This window comes from Tachyglossus aculeatus, chromosome 4 (genome assembly GCF_015852505.1).
Source record: "Tachyglossus aculeatus isolate mTacAcu1 chromosome 4, mTacAcu1.pri, whole genome shotgun sequence".
NCBI lineage: Eukaryota > Metazoa > Chordata > Mammalia > Monotremata > Tachyglossidae > Tachyglossus > Tachyglossus aculeatus.
Genome location: NC_052069.1, coordinates 53,459,287 through 53,474,471, shown reverse-complemented (window position 1 = coordinate 53,474,471; position 15,185 = coordinate 53,459,287). Strand labels below are relative to the sequence as shown.

The 15,185-nt window shown below is 42.8% G+C and overlaps 2 non-coding genes across 2 annotated transcripts; both read right to left on the bottom strand.

The window, feature by feature from the left end:
* Nucleotides 1-4,538: 4,538 nt before the first annotated feature.
* On the bottom strand, nucleotides 4,539-4,676 carry LOC119927716. Its single transcript, XR_005450693.1, has one exon. It is a non-coding gene; the product is annotated as a small nucleolar RNA SNORA7 (small nucleolar RNA).
* Nucleotides 4,677-11,075: 6,399 nt separating this feature from the next.
* LOC119927624 lies at nucleotides 11,076-11,240 on the bottom strand. The gene has a single exon (XR_005450610.1). It is a non-coding gene; the product is annotated as a U1 spliceosomal RNA (small nuclear RNA).
* Nucleotides 11,241-15,185: the final 3,945 nt, after the last annotated feature.

Here is a 15,185-nt window from a genome sequence, read left to right as displayed (position 1 = left end):
AGGAAAGGTCCCGGCTGTGGACTGGGGCTATGTGCACCATAGGCAAGGGGGGCAAAGGGGACAGAGATGGAGAGCAGGGGGGTAGAGGAAAGCTTGGGGACTACAGTGACATAAGGGGGAAGAGAAAGGATATGGAGGGCAGAGGGGGAGGTGGGGTCACAGGGGGTCACAGAGGGGGCGGGCACGGGGTGAACGCACTCAAAAACTACAGGCCTTGATTTGATAGATTCTGTAGTAAACTCAAAATTGAATACTCTCAATCTCTTGCAGCTCCTTAAAGTCAATGTCATTCATTGGGTGACAACCTCTTCTGACCTTTTGGAAGAATTCAAGCCCCAGGTGAAAGAAATGGAACCATTTTCTTATTAACTATTTGTCAATTTTCTGTTAAAATCTGGAGAAAATAATTTTGAGCTACGATGTTTCTAGGTTTCTAATTTTTCTCCTGTCAGCCATATACTGTATCACAGCAGCTAGTGTGTCCTTCCTGAGTTTTTGTGCAAATTTAATTTACAATTCAAGCAGAACTAAACTATTTACATTCCCTATAGCTGCATGCAGTTCCCCTGGGCCATCATACTACTTTGAATATTCAGCACTGATTTGCTAAGTTTCACTGACCATAAAATTATGTTTACGATCAAATCTTGCTTTGTCTTATCAGTGATGTTTTCATATAACAAATGGATAGAGAGGTTCAGAGTGTCATCCTCTGTTCAGGGGAAATGTCAAGCATTATGACGTTAGTGAATCTGATTTGTTGATGTTTGTTATGCAGAAATCATAAAAAGATGCAAGAGCAATGCAGGCTCACTGAAGATGAGGCAATAATAACAATAACAATAGCAGTATTTTTAAGTGCTTACTGTGTGTCAAGCACCGTTCTAAGCCCTGGGGTAGATATAAGTTATTCAGGTCAGACACGGGGTCAGGTCTCAGGTCAGGTCAGGTCTCACGGGGGCTCACAGTCTTAATCCCCATTTTACAGATGAGGGAAATGAGGCACAGAGAAGTGAAGGGACTTGCCCAAGGTCACAGAGCAGACACATGGCAGAGTCAGGATTAGAATCCAGGTCCCATGCTCTATCCACTAAGCCACGTTGCTTCTCTGCTATGCAAAACATGAGAGGGTACGGGAGGGGAGAAGGAGAAGAGGCGTGCATGGGACTGAGTCCCCTCCTCCCAGACTGAGCCCTCTTCTTCCTCTCCCCCTCCTCCCCATCCCCCTCACCTTACCTCCTTCCCCTCCTTCATTCATTCATTCATTCATTCATTCAATCGTATTTATTGAGCGCTTGCTGTGTGCAGAGCACTGTGCTAAGCACTTGGGAAGTACAAGTTGGCAACATATGGAGACGGTCCCTGCCCAGCAGCGGGCTCACAGTCTAGAAGACTCCCCCTCCCCATCCCCCCTGCCTTACCTCCTTCCCCTCCCCACAGCACCTATATATATGTTTGTACGTATTTATTACTCCATTCATTTATTTTACTTGTACATATTTATTCTATTTATTTTATTTGGTTTATATGTTTTGTTTTGTCGTCTGTCTCCCCCTTCTAGACTGTGAGCCCGCTGTTGGGTAGGGACCGTCTCTATACGTTGCAAACTTGTACTTCCCAAGTGCTTAGTACAGTGCTCTGCACACAGTAAGCGCTCAATAAATATGATTGAATGAATGAATGAATGAATGAATAAAAAAGACCTTCTGCTATTTGAAGACCTGGCACTGACCCCAACTATGGAACAAGTAATTGCAGCAGTTAGAGCCATAAAAAATGGAAAAGCAACCAGACCACTGGATTACCTGCTAAAAGGAGAAGCAGCTAAAAGGAGGTTCAGTGGAAAGAGCATGGGTTTTGGAGCCAGAGGTTCAAATCCAGGCTCCGCCAATTGTCAGCTGTGTGACTTTGGGCAAGTCACTTAACTTCTCTGGGTCTCAGTTACCTCATCTGTAAAATGGGGATTAAGACTGTTAGCCCCCCGTGGGACAACCTGATAATAATAATAATAATAATGGCAATTATTAAGCGCTTACTATGTGCAAAGCACTGTTCTAAGCACTGGGGAATTTACAAGGTGATCAGGTTGTCCCACGTGGGGCTCACAGTCTTAATCCCCATTTTACAGAGGAGGTAACTGAGGTCCAGAGAAATGAAGTGTCTTGCCCAAAGTCACACAGCTGACAAGAGGCAGAGCCGGGATTTGAACCGATGACCTCTGACTTCAAAGCCCGGGCTCTTTCCGCTGAGCCACGCTGCTTCCCTACTTCCCAAGCGCTTAGTACAGTGCTCTGCACACAGCAAGTGCTCAACAAACACGACGGAATGAATGAATGAATGAATCAATCAATTAATGCATTTATTGAGCGCTTACTGTGATCACCTTGTAACCTCCCCAGCGCTTAGAACAGTGCTTTGCACATAGTAAGCGCTTAATAAATGCCATTATTATTATTATTATTATTATTAAAATGTACACTCATAGAGGGGACACCCTACTTGAACATTCACACAAACTCTTCTTCAATATACAGACTCCAGAGGAAATTCCACAAGATCTCAAGGAAGCCATCAACATCGCTGGAATTTCTTGAGCACATGCTGTGTGCACAACACTGTACTAAGCACTTGGGAGAGCACAATACAAAATACAATAGAGTTGCTAGACACAGTCTCCACCCACAGTGAGTTTCCAGTCTAGAGGACATAATCCAGTTGGACCAGTATCTGTCCCATTTAGGACTCACAGTCTTAATCCCATTTCACAGATCAGTTAACGGAGGCATAGAGAAATGAAGCAACTTACCCAAGGTCACACAAGCAGATAATTGGTGGAGCTAAAATTAGAACCCAGATCCTCTTACTCCTAGGTCCATGCTCTTTCCACTAGGCCACGTTGTTTCACCATCATCACCATTTTCATCTTACTGCTCTCCATTCCTGGCATAACAATAATAATTATGGTATTTGTTGAGCGCTAACTCTGTGCCAAGCACTGTTCATTCATTCATTCATTCAATGGTATTTATTGAGTGTTTACCGTACGAAGAGCACTGTACTAAGCACCTGGGAAGTACAGTTCAGCAACAAAGACAATACCTGCCCACAACGGGCTCACACTTTCTAAGCAATGAGCCCTGTTCTAAGCACTTGATACCAGCTAGAGTCCTCCTGAGACAGCTGTCAATGAATAATTATTATAATTATTATAATTATTATTGCCTTGTTTGTCAGCATGCTGACTAGGTAGCAAAATTATGTCAGAGTTTTCATCTCTGAATTGGCAGTAAACTTTTTGGTTGTGAGTTTGACTTTCTTGGGACAGGCTGATACATCACCTAGGTTTTCTTGCTCGTTGAAGGCAGAGAATGTGCTGCTAATTCCACTATATTGTATGCTCCCAACTAGCTTAGTACAGTGCTCTGCACATAGTAAGTGCTCACAAAATACCACCGATTTACTGGTCCTGTTCATCTTGTGCTATGCATCCTTGCTGGAAGGTGTAACAAGAAACCCTCTAAGCTCTAAGCTCCTTGAGTGCAGGAAATGCATCTACCAACTTTGTTATATTGTACTCTCTCAAGTGCTTCGTACAGTACTGGGCAAGTCACTTAACTTCTCTGTGCCTTAGTTACCTCATCTGTAAAATGGGGATTAAGACTGTGAGCCCCCCATGGAACATCCTGATCACCTTGTAACCTCCCCAGTGCTTAGAACAGTGCTTTGCACATAGTAAGTGCTTAATAAATGCCATTATTATTATTATTACTCTGCACACAGTGCTTGCTCAATAAATATGATTGATTGTTTGATCGGCTGAAGGAACCCGGTTGCATTTTAGAATACGCTTTCACACCTTAACAGACTTTGAGCATCATCCAAAGCCCTTAAATAGTCATTCAAGACTTAGTGTGTGCAGATGGCTGTATTCTTGAGGCCCCAATTTCGGAATATATGCAGTGGATTATCAACCTTTTCACCGAATCAGCCAGGCACTATGGGCTGATGCTCAATCAATCAAGAAATCAATTGTCTTTACCGAACACTTACTGTGTGCAGAGCACTGCGCTAAGCACTTGGGAGAGTACAGTATAACAGAGTTGGTAGACAAAGCCCCTGCCCACAGTGAGGTTCAGAACCCAGATGATATATCATTGTTTATCATGATGTATCATCATTCAGCGCTTAGAACAGTGCTTTGCACATAGTAAGCGCTTAATAAATGCCATCATTATTATTATTATTATTATTATTATTATATCAGCCTGTACTAAGGAAGCCATACCCACAACTAAAAATTGTATTGGCAATTGCCTTGTCTTATGCTGCTGAATTGTCTCCGACCCATAGCAACACCATGAGCACATCTCTCCCAGAATGTCTCACCTCTGTCTGCAATTGTTCTGGTAGTGTATCCATAGAGTTTTCTTGGTCAAAATACAGGAGGGGTTTACCATTTCCTCCTTCCACTCGGTAAACTAGAGTCTCCACCCTCGACTCTCTTCCATGCTGCTCCAGCCCAGCACAGGGAAGTCTTGACTTGTAGCAGATTGCCTTCCAGTTGCTAGCCACTGGCCAAGCTAGGAATGGAATGAGTATGCCTCTGCTTGACTCTCCCTCCCATAGTCGAGACTGGTAGAGTACTGGAAACTCTCTAGGTGTGACCCTGAGAGGGTTTTATTGGCAATATAGAGATTAAAACTGTGACAGATTTTTTCTACTTAGTCAGCCCACTGGCGAACAAGTCAATGATGGACAGGGAAATAGGAAACGGACTCAAGAAGACCAGCACATCCTTCGGGAGACTGTCAATCAGAGTGTGGTGGGAGAGACCTTGGCCACACTTAGAGGCCACATTGAGAGGTTCCGGTATCACTGATGGGCCATACTCAATATGAATGAATGAATGATGGCATTTATTAAGCACTTACTATGTGCAATTTGAACCCATGACCTCTGACTCCAAAGCCCATGCTCTTTTCCACTGAGCCACTCTGCTTCTCTAATATCAATATCCAATATCCAAATATGCCAATATCTGTACCAATATCCAAATGGTACAGATGAACAACGAACTTCCGGAATGTAGTATGTCTTCTTGCATCGAAACTACACTCATTTTCGTTGTGGTCAGGGAATGTGTCTACTAATTCTGTTATATTCAGTCAGCGATATTTATTGAGCGCTTACCCTGTGCACAGCACTGTTCTGAGTGCTTAGGAGACTATAGTACAAGCGAATAGGCGGACATGTTCCCTGCCCATAGTGAGCTTATGGTCCAGAGGGGAAGACAGACATTAATAAGAATAAATAATTTCTAATAAATGATTTACAGATATGTACATGAGTGCTGTGGGGTTGGGGGTGGGGTGGATATCAAATAATAATAATAGTCATAGAACTTGTTAAGCACTTACTATGTGCCAAGCACTGTTCTAACAGCTGGGGTAGATACAAGGTAATCAGGTTGGACATGGGCCTTGTCCCATACAAGGCTCTCACTCCTAATCTCCAGTTCATAGATGAGGTAACTGAGGCCCAGAGAAGTGAAGTGACTTGCCCAAGGTTACACTATAAACGTGTGGTGGAGCCAGAATTAGAACCCATGACCTTCTGACTCCCAGGGCTGTGCTCTATCCACTGAGCCATGTAGCTTGGTCACAGATCCATGTGCAAAGACAATATATATTGCACTCTCCCAAGCACTCAGTACAGTGCTCTGTACACAGTAAGCACTCCATAAATGCAATTAATTGATTGACTGATTGATCTTACCACCGTTATGCTGGATGGGACATGTGCGGAGAATTACAGCAGGATACCAAAAAAGCTGATATATAGAGAGCTGAAACGAGGAAACCAAAAACAAGGAGAGCAGAGGAAGCATTTTAAGGACAAGATAAAACAAAGCCTCCTACAATACTTCCTCCCTGCTGAAAACTGGGAGTCAGCTACAGAAGATAGACCAGCACGTTGTCCTGCTATGGAAGAGAATGGCTCCGTTTGAGTAAAACCTCAGTATGGAGAGCCAAGGAGGCAAAAAAAGAGAAAACAGCACCAGACACTGTAATCACTGGGCACAATATAAAAAAGGACAACATTTTTGTTTGCCCAACACAACCACACATGCACATGGATATGAATTTCACCTTCAGTAGCGTCTTCTCTGAATATGAAAGACAGCTACATACATGCAGATAAAAATAACAGTCACCTTAACACCAAATAATTTAATGGAGGATTAACGGAAAGCTTCTGGTTTTAGTCACATGATGTTTGACTGAGTTTCCAAAGTATTGGACTTTCAGTCTCACTCATTCAGCAATATCCAAGGTAAGATCATTGTGGTCAGTTAGTCAGTCAGCCAAATTTATTTAGCTCTTACTGTGTGAAGAGCACTGAACTAAACACTTGGGAAAATATAACACTATAACAGACACATTATCTGTCCACAGTGAGCTTACAGTCTAGAGGGAGTGGCAGACATTAATATAAATTGATAAAATTATAGCTACGAACATGTCTCTCTCTAGCACTTAGTACAGTGCTCTGCACACAGTAAGCGCTAAATACATACGATTGATTGATTCTGTTGCATTTTCCCAAGTATTTGATATGGTGCCTGGCATATAGTGTCTGTTCAATATATGCCATTACTACTACTATAGCAACTATTTATTGATCACCAATTTGGTGCAAAGCACTGTAACTAAGTCCTTGACAGAGTACAGTATAAATGAAGATACACGGTCCCGGGCTTGAAAAACCTGTGATCTATGGGGGAGACTGACAGATATAATTGAACAAGGAGAAAGGGAACTTGAGGAAAAACATGTAATATATATGTTGGGTATATATGTTTATATTAAGTATAGATATATTAGCAATGATAAGAATAGGGAAAGATAAAAGAGTAGAAGAGGGGAGAAGGGGGCAGGCAAAGAGAGGGAGGGAGCGGGGAAGGAGAGAGAGAGAGAGAAAGAGAGAGCATTTGAGAGACTGAAGAAAGGTCTTTGTCAGGAGATGATAAGAACTTGAACCAGGAGGTAGCCATAAGTGTGGATCTGGGACATATTTTAGAGGCCAAAGCAGCAGTATTTAGAGGCCAACTGAATGAGAAGAAATTGGAGAAGTAAAAAATGACAACAACTTACTAGCATCCAGGGCAGGGAGGATGTACTGTTGTCAACCGTGATGAGAAAAATAGGTGGAAGAAATGGTTCAAGAAGGAAGATAAAGTACATATTGAGCCTTCCCCAGAATTACCCCAGCTGGGGATTCAAAGTGAAATGTATAATTTGTACTCGGCTCAGCCTTTTGTAGATTCCAAATAAGAATGTAAAGCTCTCTGGAGAGTAGTGACTTGCATTGATTATGAACTAAATTATCTAATATATGAAAGTCCTAGGAGTAGTATATTGTTCTTAAAATTGCAAAGTCCTTATAAAAGAGAATATGAGTCCTTTGCTAGTATCTGTTAGGAAAGACTTTAATTTAGGTTATTAGAGAAAATTGGTTATCATTATTATTTCATTTTTCATTTCTTACATTCATTATAAAGGGAAATATATTAGGAAAAATAGGCAACTCCCTTACTTGTTTAGGGAATTCTTCCAAAGGCAAAATAATGATAGTTGTTTCTATAGTTACAGAGTTTTTTAGTGACATATTCTCTAAATCCCATGTTAATCAATATTTAGAGGTTTTTTATTTTAGGTGATTTTGCCAAATCCTAGGTATAAATGTACACAAGCAAAAATTTATTGAGCCCTCCATTTTTTTTCACAAGACCTAAAAACATTTCCCTGGACCCCTAGAGTTGAATGTATTGATTTTTTTAATGGCTATACTTTTCTCAAATGGGGCCCAGCATCAAAATACTGCATCTGCTTCTTTGTTGAAGAAGCAGTTTCTTGTTTCCAAGTAATTACTGCTCCTCTTTTGGCTACACTTAAAGCTAGGACTAACAGTCTATATCTTTTATCCAGGAAATTCAATGTTGATTTTCCAGTCCAGAGGACTCAAAGCCAGTAAATTTTAATATTTAAAAAGCTCAGAATGGTAGTTCAAATTTGTATCAGAAAACCAGAATATCAATTCCTGCTCTATATTCTTTGATTTGATATTTTTTCATTTATTCATACAGAAGACCAGTTCCTCATGTTATGGTACATACTGTTCAGGGAAAATGGGGAGATGTTATAATAATAATTTGGATTTCAAAAATATTTTAATCTAGGAAGCTCACAATATAAGGACTTTATTTCATTCTCCAATGGTCTTTACAGCATCTCCCCTGCCTGGCACATAGTAAGCGCTTAAAAAATACTGTAATTATTATTATTATTATTATTGCTACATTTTATAGCAGTGATCGCAATAGGAATGAGGCAAAGCAGAGTCAGGGGTAGGTTGAAAGCGGAAACAGGGAGCTCAAAATCACAGAATGGCAAAGATGGGATGATAATTCAAGTCTCTTTACTCCATAATGAATTCTTGATTGAATAGATCAGGTGTAGAAAACCCTGAGCACACACACCAAAGGATGGTATGATAGGCCAGACTGTCAGTCCGGCCAATTCAGACTAACCCTTTGGGATAGAGCTAGCAGACACAATCTCTGTTCTCAAAGAGCTTAAAATCTAGCAGACGAGGCAGACGTTAAAATAAATTACAAGTAGGGGGGAGCAGCTGATTTTAAAGATATATGCATAATTGCAATGGTGGGGAGGGAGGCAGTGGGTTGAGGACCTAAGTGCTTAGGGATGAGGACTCAAATCATGGGTAATTCAGTAATCATGTGGAAACCCGTGCCTGGACTTGTTAGGCTTTAAAGTGCCAATCTAAGGTTCCATCTTCCCACAATCCATGTCTTCCACTCCTTTGGTTTAACTGAAGAACACACGTACTAGTAATTTTTTTAATTGCGATTCCCAAGAAACAAATGCTAGTAAACATCGGTACATTTCCCAAACCTAGAATATTCATTCTTCGGTCATCATCATTATCATCAGCAACATTTATTGTGCCACCTAGTCTGTGCGGAGGGTGGTATTATGCTTGTGGGAACAGAAAGTCAGATTGCCCTGAACCAACCCGGAAAACCTTTATTAAATGCTTGTAATGAGTCACTCTCCCTCGAGTATATATGTGTATGTGTGTATATATAAATAAATATATGTGTATATATGTGTGTGTGTACATATATGTATATATGTTTGTACGTATTTATTACTCTATTTGTACATATTTGTTCTATTTATTTTGTTTTGTTAATATGTTTTCTTTTGTTCTCTGTCTCCCCCTTCTAGACTGTGAGCCCACTGTTGGGTAGGGACCGTCTCTATATGTTGCCAACTTGTACTTCCCAAGTGCTTAGTACAGTGCTCTGCACACAGTAAGTGCTCAATAAATACGATTGAATGAATGAATGAATGACAATAATTTTGAGAAGTAGTGTGGCTCAGTGGATAGAGCACGGGCCTGGCCATCAGAAGGACCTAGGCTCTGTCGCTTGTCTGCTGGGTGACCTTGGGCAAGTCACTCCATTCTCTGTGCCTTAATTATCTCACCTGTAAAATGGAGATTAATACTGTGATCCCCATGTGGGACAAGGGCTATGTCCAACCGCTTTGCTTGTATTCACCATCGCTTAGTACAGGAGGAGAGGGTGATCCACAATTTCTAAGGCAGCTGAGAGGTCGAGGAGGATTAGGATGCAACAGAGGCTGTTGGATTTGGCAAGAAGATTATTATTATTATGACTGTATTATTCCTGTATTTATGAAGTACGTACTATGTGTCAAGCACTGGAAAAAGCGTGGCCTAGTGTCAAGAGCACAGGCTTGGGAATCAGAGGTCCTGGGTTCTAAATCCCAGCTCCACCACTTGTCTGGTGTGTGGCCTTGGGCAAGTCATTTCACTTCTCTGTACCTCAGTTCCCTCATCTGTAAAAGGGGGATTAATAGTGAGAGCCTCATGTGGAGCAGGGACTGTGTCCAACCTGATTATCTTTTAGCTACCCCAGCACTTAGAACAGTACTTGGCACATAGTAAGTGCTTAATAATAATAATAATCATAGCATCTATTAAGCGCTTACTATGTGCAAAGCACTGTTCTAAGCATGAGGGAGGTTACAAGGTGATCAGGTTGTCCCACGGGGGGCTCACAGTCTTCATCCCCATTTTACAGATGAGGTAACTGAGGCCCAGAGAAGTGAAGTGAGTTGCCCAAAGTCACACAGCTGACTAGTGGTGGAGCCAGAATTTGAACCCATGACCTCTGACTCCAAAGCCCGGGCTCTTTCCACTGAGCCACGCTGCTTCTCCTCTTAACAAATACCATAAAAAAGCACTGTCTAATCGCTGGAGTAGATACAAATTAATTAAGTTTGACAGAGTCTCTGTCCCACATGGGACTCACAGATGTATTTGACCCCAGACTAAAAAGTCTATAAACTTCAGTGTTGTACAATAACCTCAATTTAGTGGTAGAAAACCATAAAAAATAAAAATAATAATAACTGTGGTATTTGCTAAACGCTTACTATGTGCCAGACACTTAATGATGGTATTTGTGAAGTGCTTACTATGTGCCAAGCACTGTTCTAGGTGCTGGAGTAAGCCCTGGGGTAGAGACAAGCAAATCAAGTTGGACACAGTTCCTGTCCAACATTAGGCTCACAGTCATGATCTCCATTTTACAGAAAAGGTAACTGAGGCACAGAGAAGTCAAGTGACTTTCTCAAAGTCACACAGAAGACAAGTGGTGGAGCTGGCATTAGAACCCAGGTCCTTCTTACTCCCAAGCCTGTGATCTTGCTACCCACCACACCGAAAGGAGACCCACTGACCCTGTCCTAAAAATCCACCACTGAAAAATGCAAGGAAGGAAATCTAATCTTCTATACACAATATCAGGGGAAGACACATGTTTTGTTGCCTGTCTCCCCCTTCTAGACTGTGAGCCCATTGTTGGGTAGGGACCATCTCTATATGTTGCCAACTTGTACTTCCCAAGCGCTTAATAGACAGTGCTCTGCACACAGTAAGCGCTCAATAAATACGATTGAATGAATGAATGACACGAATGCAGTTCCCACTACCACAAATAATGCCGTTGAGTTTCCCGTGAATTTTGGCAAAATCAAAGTTGCCAGCACATCCAGAAGGCAATGTTTGAGCCTCACCCTGGGAAAAACCCCTATGTGATCATGGCATTTCCTATGCTCGAGAAATACAATCGTTGTTGACTTTTGGAGAGGGCAGTTTCAGTGGGGTGAAGTGGGTGGATACCAGTTTGGAGGGTTTAAGGAGAGAACTGGAGGAGAGGAAGTGGAGGCAATGGATGTTAACTAGTCCAAGGAGTTGGGAGAGGAATGGTAGGAGGGAGACAACTGGAGGGAGCCTTGGGGTTAAAAGAGGACTTTTCTAGGATAGGGCATTCATGAGCATGTTTGAAAGCAGTGGGGAAGAAGCCATCATAGAGTGAACAGTTGAAGATGGAAGTCAGTGAAGGAAGATGGGAGGGGCAAGTGCTTTGATAAGGTGCACAGGGATGCGTTCAGAGGCTCAGGTGGAAGCAATAGATTTTGAAAAGAGATAGGAAGTCCCTTTTTGAGATACTGCTGGGAAAAATGGGAGAGTCGAAGAAGGGTCAAAAGAAGTGAGGGACTGGGGAAGAGCAGGGGAGATTTTAGGGAGATCATGCCTGATGGTTTCAATTTTCTCAGTAAAATACATGGTCAGGTCATCGGGGCAAGAGATTGGGATGCAGGAGGATGAGGGGTTTGAGGAGAGAGTTAAATGTCCAGAACAACTGTCAAGGGCAATGGGTATGGGTGTCAATAAGGATGGAGAAATAATTTTGCCAGGCAGAAGAGAGGGCAGAGTTAAAGGACACATGGATAAAATTGAGAATGACAAAGTTGGCCTGATATCTGGATTTCTGTCAGGAGGTCCCTGCAGCTTATGCCCAAGAGTGAAGGAAGCGAACTATTGAGGTGATCTAGGGCTTCGGGAGAAGCAGCGTGGCTTAGTGGAAAGAGCCCAGCCTTGGGAGTCGGAGGATGGGGGTTCTAATCCTGCTTCTGTCACTTTCATTCATTCATTCAATCATATTTATTGAGCACTTACTGTGTGCAGAGCACTGTACTAAGTGCTTGGGAAGTACAAATTCGCAACATATAGAGACGGTCCCTACCCAACAGTGGACTCACAATCTAGTCAGCTGTGTGACTTTGGGCAAGTTTCAACTTGCCTCTACCCCCCTTACCCCCACTACTCTCCCCCTTCTCCCCTTCCTCCCCCTTCCCATCCCCCCAGCCTTACCTCCTTCCCCTCCCCACAGCACTTGTATAAATGTACATATGTTTGTGTGTATTGATTACTCTATTTATTTATTTTATTTGTACATATTTATTCTATTTATTTTATTTTGTTAATATGCTTTGTTTTGTCGTCTGTCTCCCCCTTCTAGACTGTGAGCCCGCTGTTGGGTAGGGACCGTCTTTATATGTTGCCAACTTGTACTTCCTAAGTGCTTAGTACAGTGCTCTGCACACAGCAAGCGCTCAATAAATACGATTGAATGAATGAATGAACAACTTCTATGGGCCTCAGTTCCCTCATCTGCAAAATGAGGATGAAGTCCATGAGCCCTACATGGAACACCCTGAATAACTTTAAGTGATTTTTTTTTAGTGATCTACCCCAGCGCTTAGAACAGTGCTTTGCACATAGTAAGCACTTAACAAATGCCATTATTATTAGACAAGATTGAAAGGATGGGGAACAAATGAGTACAGTAGAGAGGGTAGTGCTGAGGGCATCAGTTTCGTCATCAAGGGAAGGTAGCTTGTGTGTGGAGACTAAGTGGGGCATGATGGCTTGAGAATATTGGTGCAGGTTGGAAAGCTGGAAGTCTCTGTAGGGGAACAGGGCAAATTTTCAGGGAGGTGATGAGAGGGAGAGAAGGCAGATGAGGAGGTTGGGGTCAGATAGAGAGATTTCGGAGTTGGTGAGGGTAGAGATTGTACAGTGACTAGAGATGGTGAGATTTCAGTGTGTCTAAGTTGGTGAGTGGGTGAGGTGGGGTGGAGCAGAAGGTCAGTGGAGTTGTGGAGTGATAGGAAGGGGCAGCGGAAAGGTCATCAGGAACATTCTCGTGGATATTGCATCCTCAAGTATCAACTAGGGAGGGAGAAAGAAAAAAAAGATTCTGAGAAAGGGATCAAAATTGTTCAGAAAGTTGGAGGTGGGGCCTGAGAGGGGAGGGGGATAGTTGACCATGACTAATAACTGAGTGGATCGTAGTTGTGGATGATAGGGGCTTTAGAGGATGGGAGAGAGAGGAATGGGGGGGTGGATTGGTGTAAAAGCAGCCTTGAGTAGTGAGAAGGAAGTCCAGTCCTCACCATTTCCCAGTGTCTAGGGGAGGGGGATAAGATGAAACCCCCCTCTGGAGAGTGCACAGGGTCATCTGGGAAGATCCAGGTTTCAATATTGGCAAGGAGGAGCAGTGACCTGTCAAGAACAAGTCAAAGATGAAGGGAACACATGTGTGGGAATTAGACAAAATCCCTGTCATTTGAGGAGCTCACAATCTACACAAAGAGACAAAGTAGGCTCAAAGTCGAGGTGGGAATGGAGGACCCCAAGACCGCATGTGAGCATGCTAGAGGCTGAGGGAAGGTGACATTTTATTTGGTGATTTTCTTGGATGAGAAGGTGGCCCAGGGCACAAGAAGGTGATTTTTTTATGGTGTTAAGCACTTACTGTGTGAAGGTGATTTTTTTTTCATCGTATTTGTTAAGCACTTACTGTGTGAAGGTTACTTTTTCATCGTATTTGTTAAGCACTAACTGTGTGAAGGCGATTTTTTTCATCATATTTGTTAAGCACTTCCTGTGTGCCAGGCACTGTACTAAGCACAGGAGTAGATACAAGGTAACCATTCATTCATTCAGTCGTATTTATTGAGTGCTTATTGTGTGCAGAGCACTGTACTAAGCACTTGGGAGAGTACAATACAACAAAGAACTGATACATTCCCTGCTACAAAGAACTTATAGTCTAGAGGCAGGGCAGACGAACATCAATATAAATAAATATATACAGGTATGTACATAAGTGCTGTGGGGCTGGGACTGGGGAGCAAGGGAGCAAGTCAGGGCAGTGCAGAAAAGAGTGGGAGAAGAGGAAAGGAGGGGTTTAGTCTGGGAAGGCCCAGACTTTGAAGCCAGGGAGAGTAATTGCCTGATGGATTTGAGGAGGGAGGGCAATACAGGCCAGAGGAAGTATGTGGGCAAGGGGTCAGTGGTGAGATAGGTGAGATCAAGGCACAGTGAGAAGGTTAGCATCAGAGGAGCTAAGTGTGTGGGCTGGATTGTAAAAGGAGAGTAGCGAGGTGTGATAGGAGAGGGCAAGATGGTAGAAAGCCCCTGGTGAGAAGTTTTTGTTTGATGTGGAGGTGGATGGGCAACCACTGGAGTTTTTTTGAGAAGTGGGGTGACATATCCTGAATGTTTTTTTGTAGAAAATTATCCAGGCAGCAGAGCTAAGTATGGACTGGAGTGGGGAGAGACAGGAAGCTGGGAGGTAAGCGAGGAGGCTGATGCAGCAATCCAGGTGGGATAGGATGATTTTATTGATGGGGTAGCAGTTTGGATGGAGAGGAAAGGGCAGATTTTAGCAAGGCTGTGAAGGTGGGACTGACAGGATTTAGTAATGGATTGAATATGTGGGTTGAATGAGAGAGAGGAGTCAAGGACAATGACAAGGTTATGGGCTTGTGAGATGGGAAGGATGATGGTGCCGTCTACAGCGGGGGAAAGTGATAGGTTTGGATGGGAAGATAAGGAGTTTTGTTTTGGATATTTGCTTGGGATATATTAAGCTTGAGGTGACAAGAGGACATACAGGTAGAGATGACTTGAAGGCAAGAGGAAATGCACAACTGCAGAGAGGGAGAGAGATCAGGGCTGAGATGAAGATTTGGGTTTCATCCACATAGAGGTGGTAGTTGAAGCCATGGGAGTGAATGAGTCCTCCAAGACAGTGGATGTAGATGGAGAATAGAGGGGGGCCCAGAACTGAACCTTGAAGGACCCCCACAGTTAAGCTGTGGGAAGCAGAGGAGGAGCCTGTGTAGGAGACCGAAGATAAACCGTCAGACAGATAAGAG